This window comes from Symphalangus syndactylus, chromosome 15 (assembly GCF_028878055.3).
Source record: "Symphalangus syndactylus isolate Jambi chromosome 15, NHGRI_mSymSyn1-v2.1_pri, whole genome shotgun sequence".
NCBI lineage: Eukaryota > Metazoa > Chordata > Mammalia > Primates > Hylobatidae > Symphalangus > Symphalangus syndactylus.
The window spans coordinates 75067451-75078388 of NC_072437.2; the positions used below are offsets into that span (position 1 = coordinate 75067451).

The 10938-nt window shown below is 37.9% G+C and overlaps 1 long non-coding RNA gene across 1 annotated transcript; it reads right to left on the reverse strand.

The window, feature by feature from the left end:
* Positions 1–6397: 6397 nt before the first annotated feature.
* On the reverse strand, positions 6398–7141 carry LOC134732616 (uncharacterized). Its single transcript, XR_010115944.1, has 2 exons — positions 7056–7141; positions 6398–6711 (listed from the first exon to the last, which is right to left on the reverse strand). It is a non-coding gene; the product is annotated as an uncharacterized lncRNA (long non-coding RNA).
* Between the last annotated feature and the right edge of the window lie 3797 nt (positions 7142–10938).

Consider the following 10938-nt stretch of genomic DNA (forward strand, 5'->3'; position numbering starts at 1 on the left):
GATTGAAATTTCAATGTTTTTATATATGTTTCGAGACTAAAGCTATCTCTATTCTTTCAGCACTTCAGATGTTTATCTTTCAATTCAAAATGTATTCTAAATTTTATTTTGATGTTTCTTTGTGAATTATTTAGAAGTTTGTTGTTTGATTTCCAAACACTTGTGTGTTTACTAAGTATCTTATTGATATTCATTCTTTTCTTTTTGAATTTGTATTTTAGGTTTGGGGGTATATGTGCAGCTTTGTTATGTAGGTAAATTGCATGTTGCTGGGGTTTCATGGAAAAAATAATTTAGTCACTGAGGTAGTGAGCATAGTACCTGATAGGCACAAGTAATTTTTCAATCCTCACCAATTTTCCACCCTCTGCCCTCACACAGGCCCTGGTATCTATTGGTCCCTGTTTTGGCCCATGTGGAGCCAATGTTTATCTCTCATTTATAGGTGATAATATATACTTTCTTTTTCTGTTTTTGTGTTAATTTGCTTAATTTGTGGGATGTACCCTCCAGCTACATCCATTTTGTTGCAAAAGCCATAATTTTATTGTTTTTTTGTTGCTATGCGGTATTTCATGGTGTATATGTACCAATTCTTTTTCTTTTTGAGATAGAGTCTCACTCTGACACCCAGGCTGGAGTGCTGTGGCATAATCTGGGCCCACTGCAAACTTCGCCTCCCAGGTTCAAGCTATTCTGCCACCTCAGCTTCCCAAGCTGGGTCTACAGGCATGCACCACCACGCCTGGCTAATTTTTGTATTTTTAGTAGAGATGGTGTTTCACCATGTTGGCCAGGCTTTTCTCAAATTCCTAATATCAAATGGTCCACCCATCTCGGCCTCCCAAAGTGCTGGGAATACAGGTATGAGCAACCACGTCAAGCGGTACACATTTTTTTTCTAGTCCACCACTGATGAGCCTCTAGGTTGGTTCCATGTTTTTGCTACTGTGAATAGTGCTGTGATAATCATACAAGTACATGTGTCATTTGGTAGAACAATTTATATTTCTTTGTGTATGTACCCAGTAATGAGATTGCTGCACCAAATGGTAGTTCTATTTAAGTTTTTTGAGAAATCTTCAAACTGCTTTATACAATGGCTGAATTAATTTACATTCCCAACAGAAGTGTATAAGATTTCCCTTTTCTCTGCAACCTCAGCAATATCTGTTATTTTCTGACTTTTTATTAGTAGCCATTGTGATTGGTATGAAATGGTATCTCATTGTGGTTTTCATTTGCGTTTCTCTAACCATTAGTGATTTTTAAAATGGAGCATTTTTCATATTCTTGTTGACAGCATGTATGTCTTTTTTGAGAAGTGTCTGTTCTTGTCCTTTGCCCATTTTTCAATGAGGTTGTTTAGTTTTTGCTTAAAAATTTTTTTAAGTTCCTTACAGGTTCTGGAGATGAGACGTTTGTCAGATCCATAGTTTGCAAATATTTTCTCCCATTTTGTTGGTTGTCTGTTTACTCTGCTGATAGTTTCTTTTGTTGAACATAATCTCCTTAGTATACTTAGGTCCCACTTGTCTATTTATGTTTTTGTTGCAATAGCTATTGGAAACTTGATCATAAAATCCTTGTTTTTTATTTTATTTTATTTTATTGTTATACTTTAGGTTTTAGGGTACATGTGCACAATGTGCAGGTTTGTTACATATGTATCCATGTGCTGTGTTGGTTTGCTGCACCCATTAACTCGTCATTTAGCATTAGGTATATCTCCTAATGCTGTCCCTCCCCACTCCCCCCAACCCACAACAGTCCCCCGAGTGTGATGTTCCCCTTCCACTGTCCATGAGTTCTCACTGTTCAATTCCCACCTATGAGTGAGAACATGCAGTGTTTGGTTTTTTGTCCTTGTGATAGTTTACTGAGAATGATGTTTTCCAGTTTCATCCATGTCCCTACAAAGGACATGAACTCATCATTTTTTATGGCTGCATAGTATTCCATGGTGTATATGTGCCACATTTTCTTAATCCAGTCTATCGTTGTCGGACATTTGGGTTGGTTCCAAGTCTTTGCTATTGTGAATAGTGCCGCAATAAACATACGTGTGCATGTGTCTTTATAGCAGCATGATTTATAGTCCTTTGGGTATATACCCAGTAATGGGATGGCTGGGTCAAATGGTATTTCTAGTTCCAGATCCCTGAGGAATCGCCACACTGACTTCCACAATGGTTGAACTAGTTTACAGTCCCACCAACAGTGTAAAAGTGTTCCTATTTCTCCACATCCTTTCCAGCACCTGTTGTTTCCTGACTTTTTAATGATGGCCATTCTAACTGGTGTGAGATGGTATCTCATTGTGGTTTTGATTTGCATTTCTCTGATGGCCAGTGATGATGAGCATTTTTTCATGTGTTTTTTGGCTGCATCAATGTCTTCTTTTGAGAAGTGTCTGTTCATGTCCTTTACCCACTTTTTGATGGGGTTGTTTTTTTTTTCTTGTAAATTTGTTTGAGTTCATTATAGATTCTGGATATTAGCCCTTTGTCAGATGAGTAGGTTGTGTTATTGCCTATGTCCAGAATATTATGTTCTGGGCTTTTGTCTAGGGTTTTTATAGTTTTAGGTTTTACATTTAGGTCTTTATCCGTCTTAAGTCGATTTTTTTAATATGTTGGGAGGAAGTTGTCCATTTTAAATCTTCTGAATATGGCTAACCAGTTATCCTAGTACCATTCATTGAATAGGGAGTCCGTTCCCATTGCTTCTAATTATAGACTTTGTCAAAGATCAGATGGTTGTAGGAGTGCAGCCTACAACCTTCTCTAATCGGTTCCATTGGCTTTTTTGTCATGGTTTTTGTACCAGACCTATGATGTTTTGGTTACTATATCCTTGGAATATAGTTTGTGAACCCCCAAAATCTGAGACAGGTCTCAGTTAATTTACAAAGTTGACATTGCCCAGCTAGCCATATATAGAAAGCTGAAACTGGATCCCTTCCTTACACCTTATAGAAAAATTAATTCAAGTTGGATTAAAGACTTAAATGTTAGACCCCAAACCATAAAAACCCTAGAAGAAAACCTAGGCAATACCATTCAGGACATAGGCATGGGCAGGGACTTCATGTCTAAAAACACCAAAAGCAATGGCAACAAAAGCCAAAATTGGCAAATGGGATCTAATTAAAGAGCTTCTGCACAGCAAAAGAAACCACCATCAGAGTGAACAGGCAACCTACAGAATGGGAGGAAATTTTTGCAATCTACTCATCTGACAAAGGGCTAATATCCAGAATCTACAATGAACTCAAATTTACCAGAAAAAAACAAACAACCCCATCAACAAGTGGGCAAAGGATATGAACAGACACTTCTCAAAAGAAGACATTTATGCAGCCAAAAGACACATGAAAAAATGTTCATCATCACTGGCCGTCAGAGAAATGCAAATCAAAACCACAGTGAGATACCATCTCACACCAGTTAGAATGGTGATCATTAAAAAGTCAGGAAATAACAGGTGCTGGAGAGGATGTGGAGAAATAGGAACACTTTTACACTGTTGGTGGGACTGTAAACTAGTTCAACCATTGTGGAAGTCAGTGTGGCAATTCTTCAGGGATCTGGAACTAGAAATACCATTTGACCCAGCCATCCCATTACTGGGTATATACCCAAAGGATTATAAATCATGCTGCTAAAAAGACACATGCACACGTATGTTTATTGCGGCACTATTCACAATAGCAAAGAGTTGGAACCAACCCAAATGTCCAACAATGATAGACTGGATTAAGAAAATGTGGCACATATACACCATGGAATATTATGCAGCCATAAAATTGATGAGTTCATGTCCTTTTTAGGGACATGGATGAAGCTGGAAACCATCATTCTCAGCAAACTATCACAAGGACAAAAAACCAAACACGACATGTTCTCACTCATAGGTGGGAATTGAACAAAAAGAACACTTGGACACAGGAAGGAGAACGTCACACATTGGGTCTGTTGTGGGGTGGGGGGAGGGGGGAGGGATAGCATTATGAGATATACCTAATGTAAATGAGGAGTTAATGGGTGCAGCACACAAACATGGCACATGTATACATATGTAACAAACCTGCACGTTGTGCACATGTACCCTAGAACTTAAAGTGTAACTATATATATATATATATATATATATATATATATATATATATGGCTGATCAGAAAAAGGAAGGAGAATTCAACAACACAGCAAAAAGATTATACATCACGATTAAGTGGGAATTATCTCTGGCATGCAAGGCTGGTTTAACATATGTAAATCAATCAATGTGATATATCACCTTAACAAAATGAAAGATAAAACCATATGGTCACCTGAATTGATGCAGAAAAAGCATTTAACAAAGTTTAGCAACCTTTCTTGATAAAACCTCTTAATAGTTTATGTATAAAAGGAAAGTTCCTCAACATAATAAAGACCATTTATGAGAAACCCATGGCCTACATCACAGTCAGTGGGGAACAACTAAAAGCTTTTCTACTAAGATTGAGTACAAGATAGGGATGCCTAGTCTCATCACTTTTATTCAACATAGTACTTGCAAGAGCAATCTGATGAGAAAAAAAAAGCAACTAAAGAAGTAAAATTATCTCTATTTGCAGATGACAAGACCTTTTATGTAAAAAACTCCAAACGTTCCACAAAAAACTCTGAGAACTACTAAATCAACTCAGTTAAGCTGCAAAGTATAAACTCAACATATAAAAATCAGTTGCATTTCTATATACAACTAACCTACCTGACAAATCAAGAAAACAATCTCATTTACAATAGCATCAAAGAAAAACATATACTTAGGAATGAATTTAACCAAGAAGATGGAAGATGTGTACACTTGAAAACCATAAAACATTGATGAAAGAAATTTAGACATGAACAAATGAAAAGATATCCTATGTTTATGGATCAGAAGAATTAATATTGTTAAAATGTTCACACTACCCAAAGCAAATATACAGATTTAGCACAATCCTCATCAAAGTTCTGATGGCATTCTTCACAGAACAGAGAAAAACAATGCTGGCCAGGCGTTGTGGTTCATGCCTGTAATCCCAGCACTTTGGGAGGCCAAGGCAGGTGGATCTCGAGGTCAGGAGTTGGAGACCAGCCTGGCCAACATAGTGAAACCCTGTCTCTACGAAAACTACAAAAATTAGCCAGATATAGTGGCATGTGCCTGTAGTCCCAGCTACTCGGGAGGCTGAGGCAGGAGAATTGCTTGAATCCGGGAAGTGGAGGTTGCAGTGAGCCAAGATTGTGCCACTGCACTCCAACTTGGGCAACAGAGTGAGACTTCATCTCAAAAAAAAAAAAAACAAAATCCTGAAACTCATATGGAACCACAAAAAACCCCAAACAGCCAACAGATTACTGTGAAAGAAAAAGTTGTAGGCATCACACCTCTTGATTTAAAATTGTATTACAAAGCTATAGTAATCAAAACAGTATGATACTGGCATAAAAACAAAAAATATAAACCAATGGAACGGAACAGAGACCTTGGAAATAAATCCAAACATATACTGTCAACTAATTTTTGACAAGGGCAAACAAGACAACACAATGGAAAGAAAAATAGTCTCTTCAATAATAATGCTGGGAAAACTGGATTTTCACATGCAAAAGAATAAAAATGGACCCTGATCATACACCATACACAAAAATCATCTCAAAACAGATACAAGACCCAAATAAAACCTGAAACTGTAAAACTCCTAGAAGAGAACATAGGGGTAAAGCCTCTTGACATTGGCCTTAGCAATTATTTTTTGGATATCACACCACAAGCCAGGCTACAAATGGAACATAAACAAGGAGGACTGCATCAAACTAAAAAGCTTCTGCACAGCAAAGGAAACAACCAACAAAATGAAAGGAGAACCTACAGACTGGAAGAAATATTTGCAGATCACATATCTGATAAAGTGTTAATGTCCAAAAATCAGTAAAGAACTCTTTTAATAACAGAAAAACAACCCAGTTGAAAAATGAGCCAAATAGGAAATGACCAATAGCAAATGGGGAGACGTACATTAAAAAAATACAAAGTAGCAGACATATAGGATGATCAAGTTAGAGATCTGATGTACATCATGAGGGCTATAGTTAATAAAAATGTATTGTCTTTGAGATTTTTGTTAAATAAGTAGATTTTAGCTGTTCCTGTCACACACAAAAAAATACAACTATGTGAGATGGTAGATATGTTAATTTGCTTCACTATGGTAACCAGTTTACTGTCTATGTTTATCCTTAAGGTCATGTGGTCAACCTCAAATATATAAAATAAAATTTAAAGAAGAAAAGTTTGTCTTCAATCCAGAAAGAACCACTATTACCATTTTTTGGTATTCCATTCCAAAATATTCCATGAATATACACTTGTTCAATCAAATTTAATGTTAGACTTTATACTTGAACATTCAAAGCACTTAAGAAATTATAGAAAAGTGTCTGTGTGACTCCCTGTCTGCAGAGCACAGGCTGCATCTCCACTAACACACACACCACCAGTACTTTATACAGAGTCCTTGTTCACCTTTAGTCTGATGCCGTGGGTGAGCCTGAGTTGTCCTGTGGTCTGCATTCCTGACCAGGTGTCTTTCTCACCCACTGGTTTCAACAAAGATGTTACTGGGTTGTAGAAGGCTGGGATGGAAACAGGATACCAAGTTCACATGAAGACAGTATCTGAAAAGAGAGGTAATTTACTTTAACTTTTTCAAAAGAAGATTCTTATCCATATTGCGAAGAAACAAAGAACAAAACCTTCACTCCAAACTTCTCTACCTGGTTGCAAAGTATTTGAAGGGAAAGCTCACTAAGGAAGCTAGTCTCATAGATCCCAGAACTGTTACTGGGTGTGGCCAGGGGGCTGCAGACACAAGGCGAATGGGCACACCGCATAAGACTGGGAGATCTAAGGCTGGAGCTGCTCAACTCTCTAGAGACCTGACTCCAGCCCCTCGTCACGCTGGCTAGAAATCAAGCATGAATGGTAACACCCTGCCCTGAACACTACTCAGGACGCTCACTGCTCATCAGCAGCTTATACTCAAAGCTGGACTGGAAGGCTCCTTCTGGAGCCTGGAGCGCTTTCTTGATCTGCTGCCTTATCTCGCTGACAGTTTGAATCACAGCACCTTCAAGTTTGGCCACTTCCCAAGGCAGAATTAAACATTCCCTACGGGTATAGCAAGATAAAAACAGACACAAAAAATCATATACTTTATGCTTACTTCTTACCTCAAACATACATCCTATTTAAAGAACAAAAACAACTCACTGAAAGGTGATAAAATAATCAAAATGTATTTGCCCCTGAAAGTGGAATTACTACCACAAAAAGAATATAACTCTTTCATTTTACCTGTTGAGTATCCCTTATCCAAAATGCATGGAACCAGAAGTATTTTGGATTTGGGATTTTTTTCAGATATTGGAATATTTGCATTATACTTACCAGTTGAGCATACCTATTCTCCTTTGCAACAGAGTGCTAATATTCTCTTCTGTCTTTTTTGTTTTGTATGGTAGTCTATTTCCATCTTCTTCTGGAAGTTAACATCTATGCCAGCAACAGTTCTCTAAATTTGTCCCATTTTTCATGTTTCCTTCTTCAAAGATCTCTTGAGATTTTTGGTTTCTGTGCCCCACTTTTTCTTTAGAATTTTTAGCTAGTTGTACAGTCCCAAGAAACCCATCAAACGTCACATGTCTTTACTGACAAATGGACATTGCATTTCTCATTGATTTCACTGATCTCTGGGGAGGCATGCTCCATGAAGGCAGCACTTTTATTTCTAGTTTAAAAGGCACAGTTAGGCAATATGGGAAAGTCATTTCTGAATTTCAGGACCAGTCCTAAAATTGAGTTTGGGTCAGTTCTCTCTAGAAAATATTCTATTTTATTTACAAAGCAAAATTATTTTATTCCTTACAATAATATCAGAGACAGTTTCACTACTATTTACATTCAGTCTTTTGCCCTAAGTCAAATAATCAACTGTGGGAGGAGGAGATCTTTGAAATAAATTTATTCTGTACCCTATGGACAGACACAAATTCTTTGGAGGCCTTTAGTTGTATCTCCCTAAGAACTATGAGGGAAGATAATAGGCAACTGACTTCAAAAAATTTTGTTCTATTTTTTTGAAAGCTCGACTCATTTATGCTCTCCAGTGTCTTATCCCCATACTGCTCTGTGTTTTACTTCTGAATCAATCTATCCTCCCACCCAAATATTTTCAATGTGACTTCTGGAAACCTCATTAGAGGACATTGACTCCATTTCTTTGCTTTAATTAAAATTCAGCTATCTCTATGGGGACATTGCTTCCCTTAACATGTGCTCTACTGAAGGCTAGTCATTTTCCCAAAGGTTAAGGTGTCATAGAATTTATTTAATAGAAGTAGGTTGGCATAATTTTAGCTCCATATTTCCTATTCCCAACCACTATTCCTCTATTTTAATACAAAAGCCCCTTCTTTACTGTCTATCCATCTAACTATAATGTCTTCTAACTATAGTGTCTTCCAACAACTGCCACATTTATTCCAGAACTTCCTCTCCACCCAAGCAACATCATTGTCTCATTTGGCCTCCCTTTCACACTCATGTGGTTGGCTCATCTAACACCTTAACCTCATAGGTTCTTTGTTTCCTCAGCTCTGAGACTTCTTCTTGAATTCAGCCTTCCACTGCCTATGTCTTAGACATTTTTTAATGGCCTCAACTGTTCCATGTAAAGAACCATAAGCTTAAATATCCATATTCTCTTACCCTTATTTTGATCTTTTAAAATACTTGTTGAGTATCCCTTATCGAAAATGTGCGGGACCAGAAGTATTTTGGATTTTGGATATTTTTCAGATTTTGGAATATTTGCATTATACTTACCAGTTGAGTATCCTTAATTTGAAAATCTGAAATCTGAAATGCTCCAATGAACATTTCCTTTGAGCATCATGTAAGTGCTTAAACACTTTCAGATTTTGAAGCATTTCAGATTTCAGATTTTCAGATTAGGGATATTCATTGTTTGGCTGCCTTGGCTTGGGGCCACAATTTTATCTCCTGCCAGGGCAGGCTCTTCAGATCCACTTCTTCCAGCTGCGTCAGTGTAGGGAAGTAGTTGGCAGGCTTACTGTGAAGCTCCTCCCAGACTTTAGGCAACTTCAATCTCAAGCCACAGGCAGACAGTCTTCTTAGTGTAGTTATAGTCCTTTCCTGCCCTGTTTTATGTTGGTTAGCTCCAGCTTGAGTTCCTCTCTTGTAGCCTTTACTAAAAGTAGCAAGAAGGAAGCATCTTATGCCAAACACTTGAAATGTTTTCCTCCATGTTCTTTGGAGTTAGAGGTTCAGATGCCATGTGCTCTACCTTCCATGACATCACAGACGGTGGTTTTAACAAACATTTGTCCATGGCCTAGCAAAACTCACCAGCTTTATTACTGTCACATGCTGGGGAATTCTGAGTAAATGCCACGTATTTCAGATTCTCTTCTGTTCAGCTCCTCTTCCAGGTACAAAGTTTTGTGTTAGTTAAGATACAGGTTTGGTGGCTATGATAGAAGTTCAAAATAAGAGTGGCTTAGGGAAGAAAAGAGACTATTTCCCAGTCACATAATAGAACAAGTTATTAAGGTGGCATAGCTTTACAGGGAGGTCAGTGCTTGGGTATCTTCTATTTTTCTTTTATCCAATGACTACGGCATGGCTTTTGTGGCCCAAAAGAGCTACTCACCACATCTGCATGTTAGCTAGGGAAAGGGGAAAATACTCCCTTCACTGACATGCAGCAGTCACCAAAGCTGGTCACATGGCTATTGAGAAGGTGCAAGGGCAGCTGGGAAAGCTGCAATGCATTCTGGTTATTGGTGAGAAGGCAGCCACTCTCATCTACTCTGATATTGAGAATTACATATGATTGCTTTTAATTTTCATGTTAAGCTTATTATGTGAGTTGGAACATTAAAGAAAAAATACACAAACAAATAAACTAGAGAATATTTTCCACTCCATTCATGTGACTGCCAGTCTTTGATGGAATTTCAGCCTGACAGAGATGAGAGGCAGAGCTCACAGGATAGAAAGATTTGAATTTGACTTTACTTTTAAATGCTTTCTTAATAGCTGAGTCCAAAAGTTAAGTTAAAAAAAAAAACTTGTTTAATTTTTCCCTCTGTCTCTAGGTAGCCCCGCATTAACATTATCATGAATACATTCCATTTAAAGACCTCCTTGAAAAGACAGTTCACAAATTGCCTCTATTAATATTTCTCAGTTTTCTAGCCAAAATAAATATCTCAAGTTGTGCATTTCCTTTACGTAACAGTGTGCAGTTGTGATAAACAAATTATATATGGAACTGACATGATCCTACAACATAAACTCTTTGAGAACTGAGGCTGTGCATTTTTTAGATTAGTAGATACTTTGCAGTTTTTTTTAATGGAGTTTCACTCTTCTGCCCAGGCTGGAGTGCAGTGGCATCATCTCAGCTCACTGCAACCTCTGCCTCCTAGGTTCAAGTGATTCTCCTGCCTCAGTCTCCCGAGTACCTGGGATTACAGGCATGCGCTACCATGCCCGAATACTTTTTGTATTTTTAGTAGAGACAGGGTTTCACCATGTTGGTGAGGCTGGTCTCGAAATCCTGACCTCAAGTGATCTGCCTGCCTCAGTCTCCCAAAGTGCTGGGATTACAGGCGTGAGCCACCTCGCCTGGCAATCTTCTTTCAACTTAATCAGCCCTTATACACTCAAAGAGTTACTTTGGTGCATGCTTTCTCATTATCTGTTTTCGTCATTGCATATATCTGAGGAAGGATAATGAGACTCTACTATCAGTAGAAGGATGCTTGGATTATAAGTGCAACACTTTATCGCCTATCTTGACTTTTCTCCCAAACTTC